This window comes from Melanotaenia boesemani, chromosome 7 (genome assembly GCF_017639745.1).
Source record: "Melanotaenia boesemani isolate fMelBoe1 chromosome 7, fMelBoe1.pri, whole genome shotgun sequence".
Lineage (NCBI taxonomy): Eukaryota > Metazoa > Chordata > Actinopteri > Atheriniformes > Melanotaeniidae > Melanotaenia > Melanotaenia boesemani.
In genome coordinates, this window is record NC_055688.1 from 23,325,037 (window position 1) to 23,352,524 (window position 27,488).

Genomic DNA, 27,488 nt, shown 5'->3' on the forward strand with positions numbered 1-27,488 from the left:
CTAAAACAGGAAGTCAAACCTAACCAAGTTTTGGGGTTAGAGGAACTCCTGAAAGAAATAAAAAAGGTTAAAGCTGAAACCATTCACAAAATCCACCCAGTAAACCATACAAAATTTATACAAACAAAAGTGTGCCCCTAACTTGGCGTGATAACTAAATAACAAAAGGTGCAGCAGTTGCAATAAACTAAATGAACACAATCACCAACAAATAGCCTAAACTAGCCCAACACAACACAAACAAAAGGTTAACAAAATGGCAGAACACATAGTAACCCGAAGCGCAACTCAAACCTAAACTGTGTCTATAACAAAGGCAAGCCCAAACTAACCAGACTATTATTATATCCCCAAGGGAAAAAGCTGCAGTATGATTGGCTGGGCGTTGAGCCAATCAGCGGGGAGGAGACCGGGTGCGTCTGATCCAGCCAGGTATTTGCATGTGGGATGAGCCCCAGCTGTCTGCAATGAGCAGCACCTGTAACAAGTATATTTCTTTATGCATAACTGAACAAATAATGATTTTGTTGTTTAATGATAAGGTTTATTAGTTACTATTCTAATCTTTTGTAATAAAAAAAAAAGAAATTGAATTAGTTTTATATGTTTTTCACCAAACCTCAACACAGTGCATCATTTATGGTACAGTTAACAAATGATATAATTTTAATGATGAGAGAGAGATTTTGTTGGCATCAAACCACTTTTTAACTATCTGTAATTCAAATTTCACTGTATCAAAAAGAAAAACCCATATAGGATACATTTATTAAATAAAAATCAGACATAAATCATTTAAAAACAATATAAGTAACAAAAGCCCTAGTACAGAACCATGTGGCACCCCATATGTAACCTTCAGCAACTTGGACTCTGTATTATCATGTACAAATTGATGCCTGTTATCTAAATAGCTTCTCAGCTAATTGTAAGCAAGTCCCCTGATAACATATTTAATTAGAAGCAATTTATGATCAGTGGTTTCCGATGTTGCTGTAAATCAAATAAAACTACAATAGTATTTTCCCTTTTTTCAGTAACATCAGTAAGTTGTTTGATACTAATAGCACATATTTATCAGCAGATTTATACAAAGAAAAAAATTTTTCAGATATGAAGGAAATTTTCCATCCATTAGGGACAAATTACAAATGTAAGAAAAGGGTGCAGATATACACCACAATATTAATATGACGGCTAATTTCTACAATTTTTATTCGTTTTTTAAAATTAAATTTAGCACCTTCCATGTATTGTTCATTTTAATCCTCCAAGATGAAGAAAATCAGAGGGATGGGATGGTGAGAGTGGAACACAGTGTGTGCAACAGCTCTTTCAATTCTAACAGAAGAGCTCCACTTTGTGTCATCTGCTGTTCCAGGTAAACATTTAGCAAGCTGAGGGGAATGAGTGGTAACTTTCACTGTGGTAATTTCCATGCTGGTTACTGAAATGATTGATGGAACTATTAAATTTAAGTATTTATTGTTTATTTGTGATGCAGTTGTGACTCAGTCTTACTGTGTTTGAACAGTAAATTTTCAATTTCTTGAACAGCACAGAACAGTGTTAAATTGAGCAAACAATTACCATCCATAACAAAGGATTCTGAGGGGAAAATGAATTTCAGTCAGAATTTAATATCAAATCAAGTTTTATTTGTAAAGCACTTATCATTCATAAAAGCTGCAGAAAGTGCTTTGCATAATAAAAACATTTTTATGTATTAAAAACACACATAAGTAATTTAGAAGCACACACTTGATCATACTGACACAACATACTACACAACCACAAACTCGCATTCCCAATGTCTGTCACAAAAGTAGATTTCTTTGTTTTTCTGAATGAACATACTTTAAGGGAAGCTCTTAGCCGTTCTGTCACCTGGAAGAAGTAAAGAGAGAATAAGCGAATGCAGAGGGACAGAAAGTGCACTACAACCAAAAAGCCTTGTATGATGAACTTCAAAAGGGGGAAGGTCTGGTACTACGTAACAAGGTAGAGGTCGGGACTGCCGTCACGATATGCTACAAATTAACAGCTTTAACTGGCAAACAGCATGGAGAAAAGCACATTAGAGGCAAAATGACTTGATGTTACATTGAGTTACTTTAATGTCGACATTTTCACCAAGACACACATACCAACCTACCAGAATGACTGATTTCTTATAGTACACAAGCCTAACGGGATCATACCATTTACATGGATTTTCAAAAAAACTATATACAGATAAATAATGGAAATATTTACATTAAAAGTTTCCCAGAGACCATGCATATATTTACAAAAAAACCATACTACTCAAAAATCATACTAAATATCCCAACCCATGATTAACCAAATAACCAATAACATCAACAACACGTGAATAATAACTCTTAGGAAAAATTGGTGAAAAACCATACAATATGCCCTTTAGATGGCAACTGAATAAATATTTTACCAACAATTGTTATACAATGATTAAACTAAAAAGTATGGTTTACATGCAAGTTGAAACAGTTTTGAAAAACTGTCAGTTTTTGCTTTGAAATTTGAAAATTCAAGATTAAATCAACCCAAAGATCATTGAGATGTGCTGAAGATGTGAATATAGGATTTGATTAAAACAATATACTTGCGAAAAGTAAATCATATAACATTAATGACCTTCTTTTCTATAATAATAAAAAAAAATAAAAAAGAAATAATTATCGAAACATTTAGTCGTCTTAAGCCTGGTAAAATGGTAAATGGTCCGTATTTATATAGCGCTTTACTGTAACTGGAACGATACCCAAAGCGCTTTACATCATACATCACATTCACCCATTCACACACACATTCACGCACTGATGGCGGAAGCTGCCATGCAAGGCGCTCAACCATGACCCATCAGGAGCAATTAGGGGTTCGGTGTCTTGCCCAAGGACACCTTGACACGAACTCGACTTGGCCGAGGATCGAACAGGCAACCCTCAGGTTACGAGACGACCGCTCTACCTTGCTGAGCCATGCCGCCCCAGATTTTTGGGCTGTTTTTGTCCCGATTTTGCCTACTTCCGACCTCGGACGGCAAACACCAGATAATCGTGAGATTTCCCTATACACTTATCATTTGGTCTGAGGTGTGTTACGAGCAGATTTGTCCCGATAATCCGCTCCGAAATGGGTCGTAGCCAACAATCAGAATTATTGAACATGTTCAATATTTCAAAGCCGATTTCTGAGGAACGCCGATGACTCGTGCATTTTGACTGCGTGCATGGTGACGTGAGCCAGAATGTAACCAATTAGAGAAAGAGCTGGCTGGGGAACAAGGAAGTAAATAAAGCATGTGTTCATATTGTATCCAGTCTGTTATTCTTTTCATTTCTGTATTTGTCTGTTAACAATAGTCCCAAGGCCACCATCATTCCCTTGTCCTATATGTCCTCTTCCATGCTGTGTGTTGTGTTTTACGATTGTTACTATGTTTCTCCTTCTGTGTTTTTTGCTGGTTGTTGCTATGGTTCTTCTTCTACGTTTCGACGTTTGTCCGGCTCGTCATGTGTGTGTTGTTCTGTAATTACATTATCAGAGCACACTACACAAACCTGATTTTTTTTTTTTATCTTCATGTGTGAGGTCTCGACCAGATGAAAAATCTCATAGGATTAAAAAAAATCATTATGTCTGTCAGTTTTATTGGTCATGTGGATATTTTTTTTAATTCAGATTTTCAAGATTATATCCTTAACATCTAAAAACAAACCTAAAAGGTTAACAATAAAAATGTCATTTTTACCTGAATACTTTCATTTGTAATAATTAAAATAACATTACACTCATTTGGAATGCTCTTTTCTAAATCCTTCAATCTTAGCATCAGAAACAATAATGTTAAAGTTCAATAATATCTTTTACTTTAAAATAACGATAACATTGTAATTTTCTGAAGGTATAGAAGTTTAATGATACCGTCTCTGTCACTGTATCTCTTGAGTTTCCTGTTCAGTTTACATTTGCAGTCACACATGTGCAGGCGTATGTGCATGTGTGCCAACATGCATGTGAGTCTTGGAGCAGGGAAGTTTGAGCTTTTTCTTCTGTGAATGATAAACCCTCTCCAGTTAAAAGACACCAACAAAGAAAGACATATAGTCCAAGTTGACTATTCAAAACTGTGTGTATTGATTAGCCTACATACACAGATATGAGTTGTTTGAGAGGCTGCACCTAAAGTCTCCCTTCTTGTTTTGGCTGTGCCTGTTTCGATTGAAATAGTTCCTGCTTTCAATAGTTTCCGAAGGTTGTATGTTACCTGTTTCATGCTAACTATTTCTCCTCCTGCCTGTCATCGCAATATGCAAACTAGAAATGTCTGTCGATGTGTGAGCCACCGAAGCCAATCTGATGAGAAGACAGGTTCTGTTGGGGCGAGACAGCCTTCTGTCTCAGAGTCCTCTGGCAGTGGCAGGCGATATCCTGACACAGAAAGAGTAGCTATGGCAACGTTTATCACTAACTGTGAGAAAGTAATTCGAATTCATCTTGGTCTCAGTATGTGTTGGCATTGAAACAAAAGGCGTTCCCTCCAATATTAAAACTACAGAAAGTGGTTTTGTTCCATGTGATGTAAATAAATGGGCCAGCTAAGTAAACCAGTGTGGGTAATAAGTAAGTAATGATATAGATAAATGTCATAATGAATAGCAACATTAAGATCAGGGATTGAATTGTGAGCTCAGCTTGTGGTGACAATTGTATCCCTACAATGATCTTACCTCAATTCAATAAAGTATTTCTCAGTTGTGTTATTTTTAAAGCCTGTGAAGCTTAAAAGACGGTTTTATTGCCAATACTATTTGAGCAGCACTGAAGTCTCATTTGTTTTGACTGACAACTGAAAGTTAATGCAGAAAATGTAGGCATTGACCAATTATTTATATAATTATGCTGCCATATCTTTTTTTCATAACACATCTTGATTGAATTTTGTCACTTCTGGATTCCTGTTTGCTACAGACAATTATAGATTTTTAAGAGTGGCATACAGGGCTGCATGTAAGGCTGAAAAACTTTCCACAGATTGCAGGGTTATCTAAACAATTGATCAATTCATCCTGCTTTTATTAGAATGTTGAGAACAAAATAGAGAAACAGACAATTGTCTGTTTGCCATTTTGTGATAACATTCTGCGTTTCATAGAAACCAACTAAAATTTGGATACCAGAAAATGCTTTCTTACAGAAACTTTGAGATATGTTTAAAAAGCAGAACATAAATCATGCATTCTAGTTGCTTGTCCACTAACACGATCCTACATAGGGTGTCAGACAACAAGGGCGTGGTTGTCAAAAAAACTGCTGATTTAACAGCTGATAGGAAATGTCACAGCAACATCACGTGTCTCTTCTGAGGAAGAATAAAGACGAGTTTGAAACATGTCAAATTTATTTATTTGTCTGACAAAAAAGAAAGTAGAGACTCAATAATGAAAAAGACAGTATGAACCTGATCAGATTAATACAGGAGAATTTTGATTTTAATCCAACTGCGGCCTAGCGTGTCCTGGTGCCAAGTGCACATGTGGACCCTCTATGCCTGAACAAGGTGTCCGTTATGGACAATCCATGACGAGCACAGAAGTCCAACAACAAAACACCACTCAGATTTAGATTGGGGGGGCATTTCTCCCAATCACGCCCCTCCAGGTCCCGCTGTCATTACCCACGTGAGAAATGAAGTCCCCCAGTAGAACGACGGAGTCTCGGGAAGGCATGCTCTCCAACACCCCATCCAAGGACTCTAAAAAGGGTGGGTACTCTGAAATGCTGTTTGGTGCATAAGCACAAACAACAGTCAGGACCCGTCCCCCCACCTGAAGGTGGAGGGAGGCTACCCTTTTGTCCACCGGGGTAAACCCCAATGTACAGGCGCCAAGTCAGGGGGCAATGAGCATGCCCACACCTGCTCCTCTCACCTCTCACCGGGAGCAACTCCAGAATGGAAGAGGGTCCAGCCCCTCTCAAGGACAGTGGTTCCAGAGCCCAAGCCGTGTGTTGAGGTGAGTCCAACTATATCTAGCCGGAACTGCTCAACCTCACACACCAGCTCAGGCTCCTTCCCAGCCAGAGAGGTGGCATTCCACGTCCCTAGAGCTAGTTTCTGCAGGTGAGAATCAGACCACCAGCGTCCCTTCCCACCTTTGGCTGCTGCCCAGCTCCCGCTGCATCTGGAGCTCTATGGCCCCTGCAGGTGGTGAGCCCACGAGAGGTCGCCATTCCTGGAAAATCAAAAAAAGAACTTCTAATTATGCAGCTCGAAGTTTGATAGGTGTCAATCATCCGTCCCCACCTTCACAGCCCCCCTCTCAGGTCCACCTCTTTGCCCTTTTTTTGTTTTTTTTTCGGGGGGGGGTGGATGTTGCCATTCCCGAAAATTCCAAAAATGGGCAAAAAGGTGGAACTGAGAGGGGGACTGTGACGGTGGGGACGGATGATTGACACCCATCAAACTCCGAGCTGCATAATTGGAAGTCTTGGTCCATGCTTTTGTTTCATCAAGGTTGGATTACTATAACTCCTTATTCATATGCTTAAACATGGCTTCCTTTTTTCTCCAATCTGAAAAATGCCAGAAATTGCAAGCGTTAGGGTGGGAAATGTGGGGTGATCAAGAAAGTGGGTGGGTCGGGATACACAGGCAGAAATGATTGACAGTCAGCAACTCAGCGACTACTACCAAGATGGAAACCTACACAAGAACAAGGTGGAGCCTGATGAGTTCTGCCCTGAGTTTTTGCCCCAGTCCAGCCCTGGATGTTTCCCTGCCTCAACATACCTAATTCAAATTAAATGGATCCTGAAATGGATTATTTTATTGGTCTTTATTGGTGTTAATATTCATTTTGTTGTTTGAATATTATTGATTTTCCGCAAGAATCTTTTTTCTTTTTTTTTTTTTTTAAATTGCTGCATTGTGTGGATTGTAACTTCTGCTTAACTGTGTTGCAGGGTTGGTTAGGAAGGCTTTGTGTACTTAGACCTGGGGTGGTGATGGAGTTGCTTACTGTGGGCTTGGGGTGGATGGGTGCGGTGAGTATTCCACCCCAGTAATATTATCCTCAGTCTGCAACCACTTTCAACTATTCCTCACTTTAAACTTTTATGACTTGCTGTTTTAGACCATCACAGATTTTATTTCAGTAGGTTTTTAACATTTTATGACAAATAAAAATAATGTTCTTTTTATTTATTATTATAGCTAAATAAATTTTGTAATCTTGGGGAAAAGTCTGTGTCTCAGCTTTTAATGAATGTCACTGGTTAACCAGTTATTGAAGTTCAAGAGGATTCTTTAGTCTTTCATGTTTTAGTATTTTAGCAAATGACCCTGCTTGAGTCAGCTACATGTTGTTTGATTTAACAGAAATATTTCAGTGAAGAATCAACATTTCTTGTTGGAGCTTGGCTTTATCAGTGTCAAGTTGAAACCATGATGAAACACTTAAATTGCACTCAAACATACGACATTAACAAGAGTGTCAACTGCACACAGATTAGTTCTCCATTGTTTTATAGTCCACTTCTGTTTTTTTTTTGTTTTTCTTTTTTGTTTTTTTTTTTTTTGGGGGGGGGGGGGGCATAATGTTGTTATGAAGCTATGTTGAAGCAATTTCCTGGCAGAATTTCTGTCAGGAAGGAGAGAGGAAAACTTTAAATTGAATCAGTATTGCAACAATGGAACACATGCCTCCATAAATATTGATTCTCCATCTGTGGAATTCTACAAATATAATTTAACCCAGGGATGAACAGTAAACACTGCTTGAAGTACATAAGCTTGCACACAGAAGGTAACAGCAGGGTTTACATAATATTTTAAGGTGATTGTATATGAGCAGGTTTTCCAAAGTATTATGATTTTATTCACAATCATAAAAATCTCTGACTTTATTGTAGTTTCAGATCACAAGCATAGTTGAGCTTTTGGCTAACAGTTCCCATAGGAAATGAAAGTGCATGGAAGAGTAAGGCTCATTTTTTTCTGTTTGCTACATAGCATTTACCTCCAGGCAAAAGAAAATAAAGTATTTGCTTTTCAAGTAGTTTGTAAATGTAATGTGTCTTCTACTTTTCTAAATGCTGTGATTTTTATTTCATGCCTCATGCAGGAAACTTGGTGTGGAAGTATATTTCCAGCTTTTTTTCTTTCATTTGTTGCAAGAACTTGTTGAAAACGTTTTGTTTATTTATGTGTGTGTTTATTTCCACATCTTTTGATGAGCAAGAAATGTACCTTCTTTTTATCTCTGTGAGCTCTGATGAAATGAGATGCAACTTGAGGAGTTTAATTTATCTTGATGAATTATCAACATCGAAGATAGTTCTCAGTGTGCAATTGTCCACTCTGGCTTTTGATTAGATGGAAAATTATGTTAAAATGATGGACAGTTTTGTTTTCCTAAAAGAAAAACAAACAAAAAAAAAAAAACATGTTGCTGCTTTGAACTAATCTCTCTCATTGAACTCAATAGTAAGCCAGGTCATTAAGAAATGGCAAGCAGCGCTGAAGGCACAATCTGTGTGCACATGCTGCAAAACAAAAATAATTGATGTTGATTGATATCAGCTTTTCATTCTTACTCCTCCAAACTATGTAATTTTAATAATGTGGATTTGCATACAAGCATTAGACTATGCTTGTTACAGAAAGAAAACAATATATACCCCCATGCTGTCCAAGACCTTGAGATTCCAAGCCTGAAGGCAGCCTCCTGTTCTCAGGGTGATGCCACAACCTGCAAGGTGGACTGTACTTTAGCCCACAGGCTAAATCTCTTACTAAAGCCCAGATTTTTCTCTTTTTTCCACAGCAACAAAAGCAATTCACAAAAGCAGTCATGTTGCCATTATGACCTGTTCTCACATCACTGATTAAAGTATTTATTTGCTATATTATTTTTCCTTATCACAGGTAAAATTTATTCCCTAATTCAACAGCAGGTTGGATAATTCATATTGCATTATTACCATGCCATATCAAATGACTTTCTTCTTACTGTCCCCTAGGCAACCAAATGCCATCCAGGCATCTATAAAAAAAAAAGATGTCACGACTTAGGGCAGCACTCTTGTATTCCATTCATTTGGGTTATTAACATGTGATTCATTAACACACCATTTACCTAATTTAGTTGCCCTCTAAGGTCATAGCACTAATGGTAGAGGGATGATACTGGCGGCACATGGGGCTAGCACAAGTGTGTGATATAATCTTTCCACAATATGCTTGAAAACCAAAAAGAAAAGCAAGAAGCGTGCTGGGGGCTGAGGCCAACTAACAACAGTGCAGCAGTCCCTGCAGTGGCCACCATGCTGGCTTTATTAGTTTAGCGTCATAAGCCTCTCTCCTTAGAGAGGGGGTATGGAAAGATGGAGGCGTACTAATGTTTTGTTTGCTTGCGTGTGTGTGTGCGTGTGTAAGTGAAGGCAAGGTTCGGGGGTGGGAGCCAAATGGGTATATGAGCCTCTTATGAGACTCATGTGCATCTCAGTGCTTGTAAATCTGTGTATGTTCAGCACAGTCCAACCATAATGTCTAACGCAATGTTTCATAGCACACATAATACATAGTGTCACAATTCATGGTTGTAAATGAGGTGGTAACACATCCTTACTCTGGTTATGTCAGATAATGGCTGTATGAGATAGGAAATGTGATCCATGATAAACTTTTAAGTAACCTTTTCTATCCAAGAAAATGCCATTGAAAAGTAAGGAATTTTTATTGTGAGGGAGGTATTCCTAAAATAAAAGTACAATGCCTAATACAAAATTATACAGAAAGTCTAGATGATTCGAAACTAAAGTGTTATCTTTGTAGAATGTAGGGAAAGTTATTTTTGAGCCTATCGTGTAAATGTGACTGTTGATATTCCATAATCTGCCATTAAAATAGGTTGGACCCATTTAAACGTCTGACAGGTGAACAGAGAAACACTGTTTTTCTTATTATGATGAAATTATGTGATTGGAAACTTGGGATGCTAGCATGTGTGTTTGGAAGTTTTTCAATAAAGAGAATAGTTATAAAAGTCCTGATTTTTTTTCGACCAGGATTCAACTACTCTGCACCATCACCACACATTTCCAGGGACTAAACCTATTTCTCTCTGTTAATAATCTGCTTTCAAACTTTTATCATTCTTTTGGTTTCTGTGAGGTTCCTGCCACCTTCCTGTATCCGCTAGGGCGGCCCAGAGACCCAGGTGCTCAGCAGAAATCCCAGTATAAAAAACCCAAGCCACCCCACTAGGAAGATGATCCTGGATGCACCCAGAGGGTGGCAGAGGAAGGCCCCAGCTAGAGCACCCTGCAGTCACAGGGCACAGGCACCGGCCATCCAGGGTGGCCAGAGCAAAGGACCCAGGGCCCCATGAGCCCACACACGAGCAGCCCTGCCCGCAATGCACTACATGGCATGGCCACCAGAAGTTGTTTGCTGTGTTGCTGCAAGTTGCCACAGGGTGCAGCTAATGAGGCCACATAGATGAAGCTCTCCACTCCACCCACTGTGACATGACCCAACACCCTACATGTGTGTGTGGCAGTGGGCTCCCCTGTTTCCTGAGAGGCCCCCCAGGGTAGGACAGGCCAGGAGCAGCCACAACTAGGACACACAGTGACCGCAGCCATAGAGCCACCACCAACCCCAGAGGACACTCACCCACCACATGCCTTTGGGGAAAGGAGAGGAGGGGGAGGAGGACAGTGGGAGAGGCCAGACCTACGGCCCACCACCCCCGGGTCCATCCAGGCCTCCTCCAAAAGAGCATGTGATCAATCCCTTCCCCACATACACACCTATATTCTCGCCCACTATCACTCACCCTGGCACATATACACACATACATATGCACATGCAAACCACTCAGTTTCATCCCTAAACACACCCCATCACCTCCCACTCAGAACCCCTAAACCCCACTAAGCACCACTTCAAACCCCTATACCCCTCCTGTCCCCAGGCCACTTGGGTTCCGGGGCAACAACCAGACACCAGGGGATGCAGCCCACCTGGGCAGATCCAGACCCCCCAGCACCAAACCGACCTCATTTCCCCCAAGATGGTGGGGGCACCCCCCAGCACCAGCACCAGAGCCCATAACCCCTACCCAGCTTGCCCCAGAACAGCCCAGCCATCTGACCCAGGGCCGACGCCCACCAACTGAATTTGTGGTGCAGCCCACCAGTGGCCACACCCCACTGGCACGAAGCAACCCCAACCACAGACCCCTCTCCAAAGCCCCCAACAGGGCTGGACACAGAGCCGCCCCAAAGCAGGGTAGCCCAGATCCCTACCACAAGATACCACCAAGGAACCGCAGCCATAAGGCACCACCCACCAATATTGAAGTGATGCAGCCAGTCACAAGGGGACCAGAGGGAGTGAAATTCAGCTAAATGATTCTTTGAGGAGGCAAACATTGTCTTAATACTGAAGTGATCTAGTAATAGGTTCCTAAGCTGCTGAATACACAGATTATGTTTAGTTTCCAGTTCACAAGGACAGTTTTCTTTGCAATGCATAAGACTGTGAGGTTCTATGTATAGTGTATTCTTATATTGCGTTTTTTATTTAAGCTGTTACTACTATGTGTGCACTTTTACGGGGCTGCTTTTAAATCTCATTGTACTCTGTATAATGACAATAAAGGCTTTCTATTCTATTCTATCATGCGTGCAGAGATAATTACCATGTCAATGTCATCCAAGTCACCAGTAGGCACAGTGTTGGGTTTGCAAGAATACATTTCAGCCATGTTGACACATCTTCACTTACCTGAAGCCAGAACCTGCAGGACCACTAGGTATGAAAGTAGCTGTCCATCGTGTTGTCGGTGCAATGTGAGCTGATATTTGATTGTGACAGACCCATCCTGAACATTCTTTGTTTAGTTGCATATTTGAATTCTTGGTCATTTTAAAGGTATTTTAACATATTTGTGACTATTCATTGTTAGTGAAGTTTCTGGATAAGTCAGTCTCCCATTTTGAAGTTGGAAGTGAGATTGAATCTTCTAGCTTAATTAATAGTATATATATATATTTGTTATTAAAGCTTTGGGGCATTGACACTCTGATTGATAGCTGTAAGTTTAATTAGTTAATGGTATATCTTTTTACATAACAGATTTAAGCTGGTGATATTCTAAAACTTTAGTGCTGCTGATTCCATATTGTGAAGTGAGAATATTAAATGACAAGAATTTTTCATTTTCTATTATATGTTCTGTTTTATTCCTTTATTTTTCCATTGAGTGAAGTTAATCATCTTTTTGTTTTGCAGGATGTCAGGGTTGTTCCAGATGGGTTTAAGCTTACATGGAAAAAGTGAAGACTTGATTATTTTTTTAGAAATTCTCACCAAGCCATTAAAGTGGGACTGATGTTAATGCTTTTAAAACAATTATGTGGTATGATGGTTGTGCTGATGAATAGTAGGTCAGAAATAACTAGATCCTCACACAATACTTGCTCTATATCTAACCATGGTTCATCCAGGCCGCTAGGTTTGAGCCATTTGGAGAAATACTGCAGTTTGTTAACTAAGAAATATTGGTCAAAGTTGGGAAGGTCTGTTGTAGGTCTGTTGTAAAGTTTTTAGACTGATACATGATGGCTTGTTTTTCCATAGGAATTAAGATATATGTGAGTCCAGTGACTTAAACCAACTAGAGAATGGTTTAGTTGAAAACAGGTAGGTGACTTTAGGTAGAACTATCAACCATTGTTTAAAGTGACTGTACATAATTTAGCTTTGTTAGTTCTGTAACTCTGAGAGAAATGTTTATGCAATGTTTCCCAAACTAACATATTAGTCACAAAATGTGTTCTTATGACAGCAGGGAAAATATCTTGAAGCTTTTTACTGTGTAGTGTCTGATGGTTTTTTATATTAACACTATACATAATGTTTTCCCAATCTTAACTACATTTAATGTGTAACAAAGAAATCTGCTAGAAGAGAAAAGGAAGCTAAAATAAAGACAGCATAAAGGGACTAAAAACAACCATGCATCTATCTACCTCCACCCTCCTGACCTCATTATGTGGTCTGTGTTAGTTGTTCATAACCCAATACTATAGAATAGTGTTGTTTTTTATTTTTTTATTTTTTTGCTGTTGAAGTTATTATCTAGAAGAACAGCCAGTGTGCCACTTAGCACTAACTTTTTTTAATTGGCAATATGCAGTTGTTCAGCAGTTCCTTGTGCATTTGAAAATTAAGATGAAGTAATACCTTCTACATAAAAAAAATGACACAATGGGCTCTTGACCAAGCGGCAGCATACAGCGCAATGTAAATTGTTGTTTATCTATGAACAAGTCATAAGATACACGGACTGAAGAACAAAAACATGTGCAGCTGTTTTCCCACTTTCTATTTTCATTCATTTTTCTTCATAACAGCTACTTGGTTTGGAATATACAACCCAATCTAACCTTGCTAGAGTGAAGCATTCAGGTTACTTTATTGAGTATTGGGAAACAGATTGTGTCTGGGGTTTTAGTCACTCTTTTATGACAACTTATTTATCAGACAGTAATGCAAAAGAGAACACATGCTTCTTCAGGAACATTGTTCCAGACTAAAAAAATCCTCAAAATAACCACTGTCGGTCATCATTGGACACTTTTAGAGACCTCACGTTCAGGCTAATCAGAGCTGTTCTGAGTGGGCAGGGGGTCTAAACAATTATGCAAGGACTTTTAAAGCTATGGCTGATAGGTTTCTCTTTCCGCTTGTGGCATCAGGACTGTGTGGCTTTCTGGCCCTGTGATTTTCCTATTGTCTGACAGATGTGGTTCTCCACAAAAGTAAAAAGATTGTGATGCAAAACTCTTGCAAAAACAATAGCCTGTGAGGAACCAAACAAAACAAACAATGGAATCCTTTAAATGGCAAGTTCCAAAACAATGCTCTAGTAAACAGGCTGACCCACAGAATTTTAATCATTGTTTTTTAAAAGCCAAATTTACATTTCCTCTAACCTAGGGGCAGCTTTCTAGGAATGTGGGGTCTTATAGCAGCACTCTTTCCAGATGCATTTTATCTTGGGTAGTAAGATGGAGAAAGGCACAGTTCCTCAGGCATGAGCGTCAAATAAGAGAAAAGGTGGGGTAGGTGTTGCAAAATTGAACAGCTGCAATAGTAAATAAGGTTTATGTGGCAAGAGGAGAGCAGTTTCTCATCGGTCACCACGGTAACTGTGAATGTTGTTGATCCCTTGAGGAGAAGGAGGAGGAAGCATCTCTTTCTTCACACCAACACACTCACCTTCCCTGCTTAAAGTTGCAGCTTTTTACTGTAAGCTTTAAGCAAACGTTTAATCCATATTAATTTTAATTTTTTTATTTTTATTTTTGGGGTTTGTGTCACCGCATGCCTTTGATGTAACACAAGATTCAGCTGATGACCGAGTGATAACAAAACAGAAAAGGGGAGCTTGATTAAAGTGAGCTTAAAGCAGTCAAGCTGAAATGCAGTATGGCTGCCAGAAGAAGAGCTGTAGGGAGCCAGCAAACTATATTTTAGAGAGGTTGCCAAAGAAATGGCTTTGGACTAGTATCACATTTTTGTTATGAATCTTAAGCAGCAATTATTTTCAGTTTGTGGTGCAGTCTATCCTACATAATATGTGGTTTATTTTCAGAAAACACAGATGGAATGAGTGAACTGTTAAGATCTTGACTTTGTTTTCAATGACACCTTCTTTGCTGTGATTGCACTTCTAATAATAACCCATTACAATGCTACAAACAGTTGCTTGTGTTTTCTTTTATGGCTAAGAAAGAAAAAAAAACACACCTGAAAGAAATTTAGTTAAGAGAAAGAGGACAAAGTAGTCTAAAAGTAATACTCTTAGATAGATTTGACACATAACTTCGTGAAGTTTCTTTGTTATATGTAACACTGTTTTGGGCAGGTCGGCATTGACTGTCAAATCAGTGCAGGAGAGAAAAGAGGATACTAGCCACTACAACTCCCTGAGGCAAAAACCAGTGCTCCTCTTGTTTCCCTGTTGATCTCTCCGTGGTTGACATGTCCTGTTTTCCTCTCCGACTCATTCAAAGGCTAACAGGCTCATTTGAGCCATTTCTACAGGGAGACATGGATGTAGTCATTTGAATAGAGTTGCTTGGACCAGACTCATGGTGGCATGGCTTCCTGCACATTCAGGCCAGTGCTTGATTACTGTGCAGGGAGCCATTGTAGATTTGTCCACCATCATTTTGCATACAGTACAAATCAGCTATTCTAAAGCTTGTGTTTACCCTTTGAAAAAGCATATATGCTAGAGAAATGTGCAAAAGTATAAAAGAGCCACGCTGATTTAAAATATTACATGGTTTTATGTTGTTTAGTTTTCTTATGATACCTTAGCAACAGCTTCAAACCTTTTTTTTATGTTTTGTTTTTCTTCTTTCCTTTGGTACACCATTATAAATCTCTTTAATGAGATTTGATAGATCTACCACACCAGGCAGGACCCCAGGTGCAGGCTGTGTAAAGAGGCCCCTGAAACAAACCAGTACCTCACAGCAGGGTGCAAGATACTGGCAGGAAAAGAATGTATGGAATGCCATAACCAACTAGCAGACATAGTGTACAGAAATATCTGTGCAGAATATGGACTACAGACATCTAGGTCACAATGGGAAACACCTCTGAAGGTGGTGGAGAATGAGAGGGCTAAGATCCTGTTGGACTTCCAGATACATACTGATAAAACCTGGCATAGTGATCATGGAAAAGCAGCAAAGGAAACTAGTGAGCATCAGAGCCACTATCCACAAATACCTCAAGAAGATGATACCAATCATGGCAGCACAGGAGCAAGCATGAGCACAAGAGCAATAGAGGCCTAGCTCTATCACACCAGGCAAGATACCAAGCACAGGTTTTGCAAAGAGACCCCTGAAACAATTCAGCACCTAAGAGCAGGATGTGGGATACTGTTAGAAAAAAAAAATAAATAAAAAACATAATCTGAGGCCCTTTATATCACTTGTGCAAAGTCAAAATCACAATTGTAACTGAAAATTGTAAAACTTTTTTTTTTTTTAAATTTAGCCTAATCTTAACACCAGTGGTTTTTCATTGCACTAATCATTTGCATATTTAATCTTTGTCAAAGGCAATATGTACAGCATTAACTGCCTTGCCAGGTATTGTATCAAAGCCCAAGACAATACTTGGACACTTAAAATTATTGTAAGCAGTTTTGCACTTTAATGATTTTTTGGATATATTGAGTCAATCCACACGTAATTTCTTTAATTATCATTATTATTATTATTACTGCTATTATCAAAATTAAAGGTCAATTGAAAGTTATTTTTGTGCATTTATTAGATGGAAAAATCTTTCCTCTGTTGCTGTTCATTCTGTAATTAAATTTCAGGTTTGAATAAATGGTAAAGAATTGTGATGGAAATTGGATGGTGATTTTTCCAGTTTACATCTGATCGACCTCCGCTCACCCGGACATAAATGTTTACTTTTCACTCATTTTTCTGGGGGAGCTTAAGGACTCAGATTTGCCATGCGTTGAGTTTAAGAAGCACTAGTAAGAATTAGGCATGTGATGTCTCTTTTCTCCCTGCTCATCTTGAAATGTAGGTGAAATCATTCATTTTAAAACTTCTGCTACATGAAATATCCATCACAGAATTTCCTGAGGATGTGATGCGATAATACCCAGATGGTGAGGGCATATTGGGGAATCGAAGTGGTACATTTTAATAAAATATCAAGTACTTTTAAGGTCAACTATTTATTTTCAAATGCTTTTTAGGTTCTGCTCTCAATGATCTTGGGAGACTGTGGAGGCTTTCCAATATTAATCTCTAAATCTTGATGTTATTTTCTTTGTTTATTGTTCTTTTTCATAGAAGTTTCTTTCCTTGCCACATACTTGAAGTTAATGTGATGATGGCACACTGTGCTAGCATACTTAGGTGGAGCTATTAAATACATCCAGTAGTTTTTCAGCTAGCATAGCTGCAATTAACATGAGATTAAGGTTTTCACTGATCTTTCTCAGCTGATTGATTACACACACAGCCAACAAACACACAGTATTAATTTAAAATGGATAATTTAAGAAATATAAGGTCTATATATCAAATTCCAATGATTATACACCATATATATATATATATATATATATGTATATATATATATATATATATATATATATATATAGTGTATACATATATAGAGGGAGAGAGAGAGAGAGATTAAAAATAAGGTTAAGAAACTAAAAATATTGTCTTTCGCTAAGTTTTTTTCATTCAATAATTCAGTCCTTCATTCATTGATTCATTTCATGTTATTACATCCAAACTGAACAAAAGAAAGAAAAGTCATTTTAAAGCAGACGCTGTTGTTGATGCTTTTGAACATCAGAATGATTTAAGGGCAATGTCAGCCTGACCGGTGATTCTAAAGCTGGCTGCTCTAATTAGGCATTTCATAACAATCTCTAAGAACATAAACATACTCCCACAAAGTCAGAGTTGAATGCAGCACAAATAAATGAACAGTTTACTTTTACTTTTTCTTATTTGGCCTGAACACTAGTGCAGCTTTTGTAGCATAGCTCATAACAATAAAGCCACAGTGCGAATGATGGTATACTAGCAGAAGTGGCTGACAGGGTTCCACTTCAGTAACCTCACTTCTCTTGTACCCTGTGGAAATGTTAGAGTGAAACTTTGTTTTGACCTAATTTAAGTGTGGGAGGAACAACAACACTGCTCACAGAGGATCTGGAAAGTGACCTCATCCCATTGAGTTTCTTCTTTTCTTTCTGTGATCTCCCATCAAAACTTGTTTTTGTCCCCTACCACAGAGAGGGCAGGAATCAGAGGGCAGGGTCAGACATAAAGCCACGCCCATGTAGATGGAAAAGATTCAGAATCATACTTAGGACACTCACACTAGGAAGGTTGCTGGGCTGATTATAGGACATTTTCTCATGATTACGCCGCCCTACTGACAGTTCAGCTCACAATGACCTTTTGGAATGTCATATCCCAAACATCATCACTGCGAGATAATGGGCCACAATGGCACAAAAGCAGCCTCAAATACAATAGAGAAATCATGACCACAAATTCGTCCTGTCATTAGAAGCATGAAGAAGTTAAAATTAACCTCTGCTTGAAATGATCATTTTAAAACTTAATCTTGCCATGAATTGATGAACAGTAAATCTGTCAGTTGATCTTCAGCTAGCAAGTCAATCAATATTCTGACACTGAAAATGATCCAGACACTTGACCTTTCAAAGGCTTAAATCTTGGCATACGAGGTTGAGAGGATCTGCAGATTGCCTTGTGACGCTAAGAAAGATGGGATGAATCACAATTTGGATTTTATTGGCAGGGTCAGAAATTAACAGGGGTGCCAAGGGAAAAACCTACCCTTGAAAGTTCTGAAAATCCACATAAATTTAAAAATGAAGGAAAGCAACATGTCTCTTGATAGCAATGAATGTCCTTTTTAAAATTTCCCTCTTTTGACAAGACATTCATTAAGCTGTCAAATTTTCACTTGTAAATGTGCCGATTTGGTCATTAGTGGTGATTTGTAGAAGCATGTAGCAAGATGATCCTCTCTAGTGCATCTCAGAAAAGAATAATTGAGTTATTTCTGTTCAGAAAAACACCAGGGCAAACATACTTAATGCTTGCAGATATTGTTTAATTTTCACTGTTTTCTGCTTGATGATGGATTTATGGAAAATACAGGGAATCTCAGCCATGGCGCTGTGAACATTTAATTAGCAGTGTGCATTGCAAATGAAAGCTTATGATACACAACACATTCAAACATTCTGCAAAGAAAGTCATTCAAGAAGTAAATGGAAACTAACAGAAATGAACAAGTTTGAGAAATACTTTTAGGATTTGTAAGAATCGATGTGTGATTGTGCAGAGGGAGCAGCAACTTAAGGACAATTCCCAGAAAACTCAATCCTAGTATCATTGCATAGTTTACTTATTCCTGAAACGGTGTTAACGTGGCTTTGGATTTGAAGGGGGAAAAGAAAAAGACTTACATTGACAGAAAGCCTTGAGAAGAATAGTAATGATTTCCAATCAAGAGTGAGGTAAACTGGGATATCAAACTCATCTCTTACACACAAAGACTAATTCCTTCACGGCAGTAAGACGTACATTGGTGTGCTTCACTTATTCTAATTCTTAAAATAAACTTTGTTGTTGCGGTTAGTGCAAGTAAGGTGCATCAACTAAAGAATAATCTTTTTTTTACAAATGAATTGCATTATCTGCAGTGTAATCAAATATGTTGAAGGAACAGGGGCAAACTTATTTGCTGTTACACAGCAAATGAGTTAAAGAAAGTAAAGGAACTGGATGTTAACCAGATTACACTTTGGCCATATAAGTGTAGAGTTAAGATGAATGCCACTGGAAATGCAATTCTTTGCTTTTGTCCTTAAAAAAAAACAAAGCTAATTAGGTTTTTTCACTGTTATGAGTAGCTGTTTTATTTGCTGCAAGGCACTTACAAAATATTACCCAGCTTACACTATATCTTCCATTTGGTTAACACTGAGACCAATTTAAATACATTGGTGCAATGTAGGCAGAGCAATGCACACATTTTCCCCATAACACAATCTCACACACTCAAGAAAGCAACAAGACAAATGCAGGTAAATACCTGATATGACAGATCCAATCCAGCTTGTGCTGTACAAACAGGGATGGATAGGTCCAGGCCCAAACAAAATATTAATAAAGAGTTTTAGTTCAGAGATATGACGAGTGCTGCAGCATTACTCTCATTCATCTTTCACTTTGCTTTTTCTCCAGGCCATGATATTTCTCATCAATCAGCAAGTTAGGTGTCAAGTGAGAACAATTCAGCGCAAAGTGAATGTCAAGCTCTCTTCACTGCCCATTTTCCAATCTGGTAAATGAATGGCTCTCTGATGCTGATGAATATGTATTGATAGAGTCAAGATTGCAGCGGCGGGAAGACAACCTCACTTGCTCATAGAAGAATTCCTTCCTTGGCAAGGGGAAATCCTGTCTTCGATTACGTGGTAATGTACACAAAAACCCACTTAGTTAATAAAAGAAAGGTAAAAATCTTAGACACACTGACAATACGGTAGCTTAATCCAAGTTACATTCCTATGAATGTTTGTTTGTTTTGTTTGTTTCTTTTACTTTTTGTGTTCTCCAACCTTTAGCTTTCTTAATTAGTGTTCCCCTTATATGAAATCAAAGCAATACAAGCATGCTGATTCTGAGCTCATTAGTAAGTTTGCCCTAAACCATTCAGATAAGCATTGTTATACTTAAGGGATTAAATTATTGTTTAAGCTTTTTTTGAATAAGAAAAGCAATGTTTGTTTACATCTCTGCTTGTTCGTCATGTTTTAATTATGTTTTAATGTTAACAATTAGTAAAGGAAAAGTCAGCTAAACTTGATTGGAATCCTTCATAAAGACTTTGTAATTAATTAATCTCGATTAATCACATTTTAATCGCATAACAATAGTTGCCTCAATAAGCAATTTAATTAATTTTTTTTTTTATGGATTTTAGTGGCTGACTGAATCTAATGGTAGACACAGAAATTAATGATGTAAGATCAAGCTCTAGAAATGTCTGGAAAAATGCATTTAACTGCATTTCAATTAAAAAAAAAAGAATCTGAAAATATCATTGGCCAAAAATGAACAGACCTAAAGTTAAAGTGTCATTTTAAGTACTTTAACAAACATCTCTAGCTGTTCTCTGATTAAGAGTCCACAATTTGTTACAGTACTTTTACCTTTTTAAATGTTTTTGTCCACGTTCTTTATTAATAGGCATTAAAATCTGACGGTAAGCCAGGGCGGGATCAGCCAGTGGCTGAACATCTCCTGCTCTGACTGCAGCTGGGAGGTGGCACTGCTGTGGTGTGAGAACGAGCGTCCTGTGAGTGCTTTTGGATGGTGGGAGGGGCCTGCGGCAGCACCCATTGCTCATTGACAAACTAAGACCCGGAGAAGAGTGAACTATAGATTTGTTGCTAAATGCTTTTTTTGAAATATAGTTCTTAGAAGGGTCTGAAAACTCATTAATTATAGTACCATAGTTGCTAAGTTAGCAATAGTGCATTAGCCGAGCTCTGATATGTGCATAAGTGGTCGCTGTACCAGAAAAGCTACTTTGCCAAATTCTTAAACTTGCTTTTATAGGTCACAGCACCAACAATAGCAGCTTTGTACAGAGTGGAAGTGGATGTCTCTATCTTGTGTTGGGTGATACTAGACAAATATCGTCATAGGATATCATCCTCTGCCAAGGCCAATTCTTTATATATAAATTTTAATAGTATTGTGTTCCTAATTTGAACTGAAATTAAATGCGTTCCTTCTCTGTCCATGCACCACCTTTACAAAAGCTGTTTTGCTGGTGTCTTGCTAGCAAACAGACAAATGATAACGATCACAACCAAACACAGAGAACAAAGGCAGAAGAATAAATAAAACGCCATCAAATGAACACCTCATATTCACCCTACACACAAAGAATAAATCATAGATTATTTGCAGTAGCACAAAGATAGCATCAAAAATACAATTAGTTAAAGCAGCAAAACATTTATTTTTTAACAAAACTACAGAGTCCAAACACAGGCATAAAAATTTGATGCTTGGTTAAAGGAGGAGACATTACTGGCCATAACATTTCAAACTAGAAGCACTTAAAGAGCGCAGACCTCTGCCAAGCCATAGGGTCACTCACATGAGGAAATGTCCAATCACCCACAAATATCACCCCTATATATTAAATCTATCTAGAATCAGATCTAGAATATCAACATGATTTGGGTTAAACAAAGATTATTATATTATAACATCTAACATGATGTTATAATGTTATAATTTACTTATTTTATTTTATTTTATTTTTATTTAATTTATTTTTTTAACACTAGTGATTCTGGGCATTATCTGATGAGTTAGAAGCTGAAATGGCAAAATTATTCCTAACTCCCAATAGTAAAAAATCCTGTCAATAACCTTTTGAGTTATGTTGCTAAAAGACAAACAAACGTATGCACCTGAAAACATAATTTAAAAAATGAACAGAAGCAGAACAATGAATGCAGAATAAACTTTCGCAATGCTCCAACAAATGAATGAGGAAGACTCAAATGAGGGAGAAATGTTTAGCTCCTCTTACTGCATTATGACCACGTTAGGAGTAGACATCCTTGACCAGATGCAGAGGCAGTATTCATCTCGAGCTGCAACTAGAAGATGGCTTGTTGTGTTTTATGCTGTTTTGGACATTGCTGCACTGAATGCATGGGTCCTTCACGGGAGCTGCATCGATGCCAGAATGATCCAGTGTGCATTCATTATTGAGACATCCACGTGTGATCAGCTGACATCCAGAGCTGTTTTGTTACTTTAGCATTATATTATGCATTTGTTTCCTAATTGTTTCCCTTCAAGTGGGACTGGCCTCTGTCAACACCACCTTCGTCATTTTTAAGCTGCGTCAGCACAATGTCAAAATAGGGGCTTTGGAATATTGGCGGTTCTACTGTTTAAGAAAAATTCCTGGATCCAGGCTGTGATCTGGATCACCCCCAAAATCTAAATATTCCATTTCAGACATTTCCTTAAAATTTGAATGAACATCAATTCATATAACCTCCACTTTGGCAGAGGTAGTTAGGTTTCACCACAAACAGTGCTGCTCAGGCAAACTTTAATCTTTAGGTGTATGTTACTATAAAACTCTTCTTAAAGATTACATAGAAACTGCCATAATGTGTGCAGCGAGAAGTATAGCTAAAAACCTGGTTTGTTAAGCATCCTCTCTGTATTTTCCAACACAGTCACTTTCCATTTTAAGCTCCCATTTCTGTTTATAAATGCAGGGTTCATCACTGTGGACAGCAGAACAATAAGAATTAAAAGAGCTTGTCTCAGTGTTGTCAGGCCCACTCTGCATGCTGGCCTTCTGTTCCTGCTCAAAAATCACCCAAAGTAAAGAACTATAGGAGGATCCTGGATTCTGTTTAAATTGATCCAAGCCTCCTTGTGTTTACCTTCTTCACAGAGCCATGGCTATGCACAAATGAACATAATAATGCTTAGTTATATGTATTTATACGTTTTTTTTTTTGTTTTGTTTTTGTTGTTAATGGCTTTATTTTTTTTCCCCAAAATGACAAGCATACTATTTTAAATTATAAAGACCATAGTTTTAATCCTCTACCAGTTATAATTCCCAGTTTAATCCTCATTCTATGGACAATGCATTAAAAAAGAAGAAGAAATATATCAATGCAAATCTAATCTGAACATGCTTCAGCCAGATATAAAGAAATTCTTACAAATCGTTTAAGAAATATCACACCTATGAGAGTAAGACAGAGTGGTGAGCTAAAAAAGAGATAATGCTGGCATTGAGGTATTTGTATATTAGCAATAGCCACATTTTAACCTACAAGCTACTAACATGCAGTGTGAATGGCACCGTCATGACTTATGACTACCATCAGCACTCTGCTAAGCACATGAATTATTGTCCTGTTTCCACATCATGTGCCTGCAAACAACAGTTCTTTATTACCTGGGAAATCATTCCCAATCCATTTTTATGGTGCTTATGTTGTCTGATTAAGCTAAAAGCTGCTGTCAGTATCATCTTCAGATGAAGCCTTCTGTCATATATCTTTGTTTTTGCTGATCCTGTAAAATACTTTGCCTTCTCTAATTTTGAATATGATATAATATTGTATTTACTAATGAGACATTGTTTGATTGGCAATTAATGATAAATGCTTTTAACCATTGGATGAATATGCATCTCATGATAGCCATGGCAGTGACTGGTTAATGTACATGTACATACGTACCAACCTACTTGAATTCTATTTGAGAAATCATTTCTTGGCTGTCAGGACAACTCTACTTTCATTTCACTCATCTCTTAGAAACACATAAATGGAAATAGGAAGAGAAGATTGGACATTGGAGTCTGTCATTTTTTTTTTTACTCTGCCAGCCTATTTTTTACTGCGTCACTTAAGAGAATAGCATAGTAAGTGTCAGCTGTTAAGTGTGTTCTTCTAACCTAACCACACACCCAGCAGCCCACCCACCAATCCATCTCATCCACCCATCAATTCAGCCATACAGTATGTGTCATGAGCCAAAAAGAAAGTTAAAACTACCTGAGAATTAGTTTTTGTTTATTTTTTACTCTACTGTGGTAGTGACATTGTGAAACCACTAAATTAGCAACCTTATGGCAGAACGGAGATCATTTTCTTAGTGATTTTCTTTGACAAAGTGTATCACATTGCTTGACAGTTTTTATTCAAATTAAGAATTATTTTAAAACCAATTCATTTTCAATTGTAAGGCTAGGTTACACAAGTTTCATTTGAATTAAAAACAAACAAAAACTAATACATCCAAGCCCCTTATCTGTCCATATATTGAAAAAAGCTGAAGCAATTTATTGCAACATGTGGAAACATAAATGGAAATACTGGCTTGAGAGCCAGTATTTGGCATGACCAATCAATTCTTCAACACAGTCTAAACCGTCTTAACAAGCTATGTCATGATTTTTTTTAGTAGACTTCAGGAATATTCCTCTGGGCTTCTTGAAGGACATTTCAAAGCTACTTTCTCTTCTGTATCAAGATGATCCCACACTGCTTCGATAATGTTGAGGTCTAGGCTCTGAGGAAAATTCATTTCAGCACAAGACCTGTTAGCACTGATTTTCAATCGAGTTCTTGTGTAATTTGGCATACCTCAGCCTTTTCTCTCTGCTTCCCTTTCTTAAGAATGGCTCCTTGACAGCCACCCATCCATGGAGACCATTTCTGATGAGGCTTCAGTGAACAGCAGATGAATCAACTGAAGGGCCAGGTTCATCTTTCAGGTCTTGTAACAGGCCTCTGATAGATTTTTTTCTTTTTTTTTCTCTTAAGAACATTACTGCTCACCTGCTTTAGATATTTTTTTAAGTCTCCAAGTTCTTTTGTTCCTAACATGCCCTCTGCTAAATTATCTGTTATGTGTCTATATAAAACTGGTTTGTCCCTTATCAATTGGAAAATTCATTTTTCTGTAAAGGGTCAAGTAAGGGCTGAATTCAAAAAGCTCCAAAAAACCTTCAAAATGCTAAAGGGTTACTGATAAATTTGAAGATTAAAAGCAAGTTCATAAAAAGTCATAAAGAAATGAGGGGTCGCTTAACACTTTTTGTATGATACTGTATGTGTAAGCACAGAAACACATACAAACAAATGGAACTAAAAAGGCACCTCTGCCCTGGTATAGGAATAACACAGATGCTGAGTTATGTCTGGTCATTTTTTACCCATGAATACTGGATATTGATCCATGTATCTGGAAAATTTAGGATTACCACTCCCTGTGGAGTTCTTCCATATACTCTTATTTCTTCCCATCGCTTCATTCTCACCATGTTTCATGTTAGTGTGACATTGTCACAGAAAAAAAAAAAAAATGTGATTTAGGTGACAGTGAAAGAGTAGGTATAATTATTTTAATAACATCTGGAAACGCTTCCTCTGTCCATATGCAGAGCTTTTGATGGCCCATTTAATTTGTCACTGTTTCTTTATGAGCAGCCAAATTTCATTAGGCTGAAGCAGTTTGCTTCTGGTCCACATGCGCACTAACACCCGTTTATTGTTGACCATCATGTCTGAAACATGAGCATCTAGTTTGTATTCCCTGCCACTGTTTCTGTGGCTGCTTTGCTTGCTCACTCACTCAACCATGACAGATCAAATCCCTTGCTTTTTGCTCATCTTTTCCACTTAACTTTAATAATGTGGAGGAATAATTTGCATGTCTGAGATCAAGAGATAAGAGGGAATTGGCAGAGAACACATCACCCGACTCCAGGATGCTTTATTGTTGCCAGTCACCAAGACAACCCTCTTTCCCCACTATCTCTTTTCGTTTCTCTGCTGCTGTCACACACAATAAATGACACATCTTTAACTATCTAAAGCTTTCATGTCTCTTTAAGTGCACTGGGTTGGCCTCTCTTAATACTCATTAACCAATTAAAAAAACTATACGGATTCCATGAACACAATCTAGACAAACTGGTTACTGGTTTTTATGTCATTGTGTGTTAAAGATCCGTCCATGATTGTGTAATCATTGGATAATCCAAGCTGCTCTATTATCTTAGACCATAGCCAGATAACCATAGAAACTGTAAACAATAAACTGAATACAAACTAATTTCTTGTTTATACAATTGTGTGTGTGTGTGCGTGTGTGTGTGTGTGTGTGTTTGTGTGTGTGTGCACATATATTTATATATATATATATATATATATATATATATATATATATATATATATATATATTCTATTATATGCAGAGTCCTACTCGTATGTCCAGATTAATATGCAGCTTTAATTTGACGTCTCGTTCTCCTTACTTAGTTGTCATCTCAGATAGCTCTCTCTGGTCTCATCTTTATGCTCTTAACCTGCTCATATATCAGTCTTTGCCACCTTGGTATAAAAACTATATTCATTGCTGTAATTTCTTGACTCTTTAAGCTGCATCAGTGTAAGTCAGTTTGGTGGCTCTTCCCTTCATGCTCTATTCTTTCCTCTCTGTTCTCTGTCTACTTAATCTCTTTCCATTTGATAAGAGTTCCCGGAAAACAAGCTTGGCTTGGGAAGGGTCAAGCTTTGAAATAAGCATCAGACTAGTGAGGTTTGTGTTATTCAGAGAATTTCTGATTTGTTTTTCAGTGAATTTCTGATTTGTTTTCCTTAGTATTCTAAATCCATGTTCACTCAATTTCAGAGTTTGTTAACAGTTTACTTTTGATCTGGTTATCCTCTGTATATTTTAATGAGTTACTTGGTGTAAATTATGGTAGAGTCATCCATTTTTAAGGAAAACAGAAGACTTTTAGCACAACTCTGTGAATATCTTTCACAAATGTACCTGTAATAGCTTGGTGCAATTCTGACAGACCTTTTTCATTCATGAAGGATACTCCATCTCTTTAATGAATTTAAAAAGATGAAAACGAAATGCGTTAGCCAATTAATTAAATACTGAATCAATTTGGTAATATCATTACAAATAAATAAATAAATAAATAAAACATAATCAGGACTAAGCATTCTTAAATCGTGTGCATGGGTTACTAATGCATCCTCAAACCAGTAAGCTTGGTTACAATTCTATTATTAATCTTAACTTTAATATACAATCAAATTAAATGATAATTGCCCATAAATATGTGCTTAACTAAGGTATGGCCACAAGTTAATAATCTTATTGCTCGAGTTAGTAATCTGTGGCCACGATTTAGTAATATGTAACCACGTGTCACGTCCCCTGGCCTCTGGCCTGGGTACGTGCTAGTGAGATGC

General features: G+C 37.7%; 1 long non-coding RNA gene across 1 annotated transcript; it reads left to right on the forward strand.

Annotated features, from left to right (window-relative positions):
- Positions 1-22,357, forward strand: LOC121643546. Its single transcript, XR_006011121.1, has 3 exons — positions 1-12; positions 3,126-3,132; positions 22,284-22,357. It is a non-coding gene; the product is annotated as an uncharacterized LOC121643546 (long non-coding RNA).
- Positions 22,358-27,488: the final 5,131 nt, after the last annotated feature.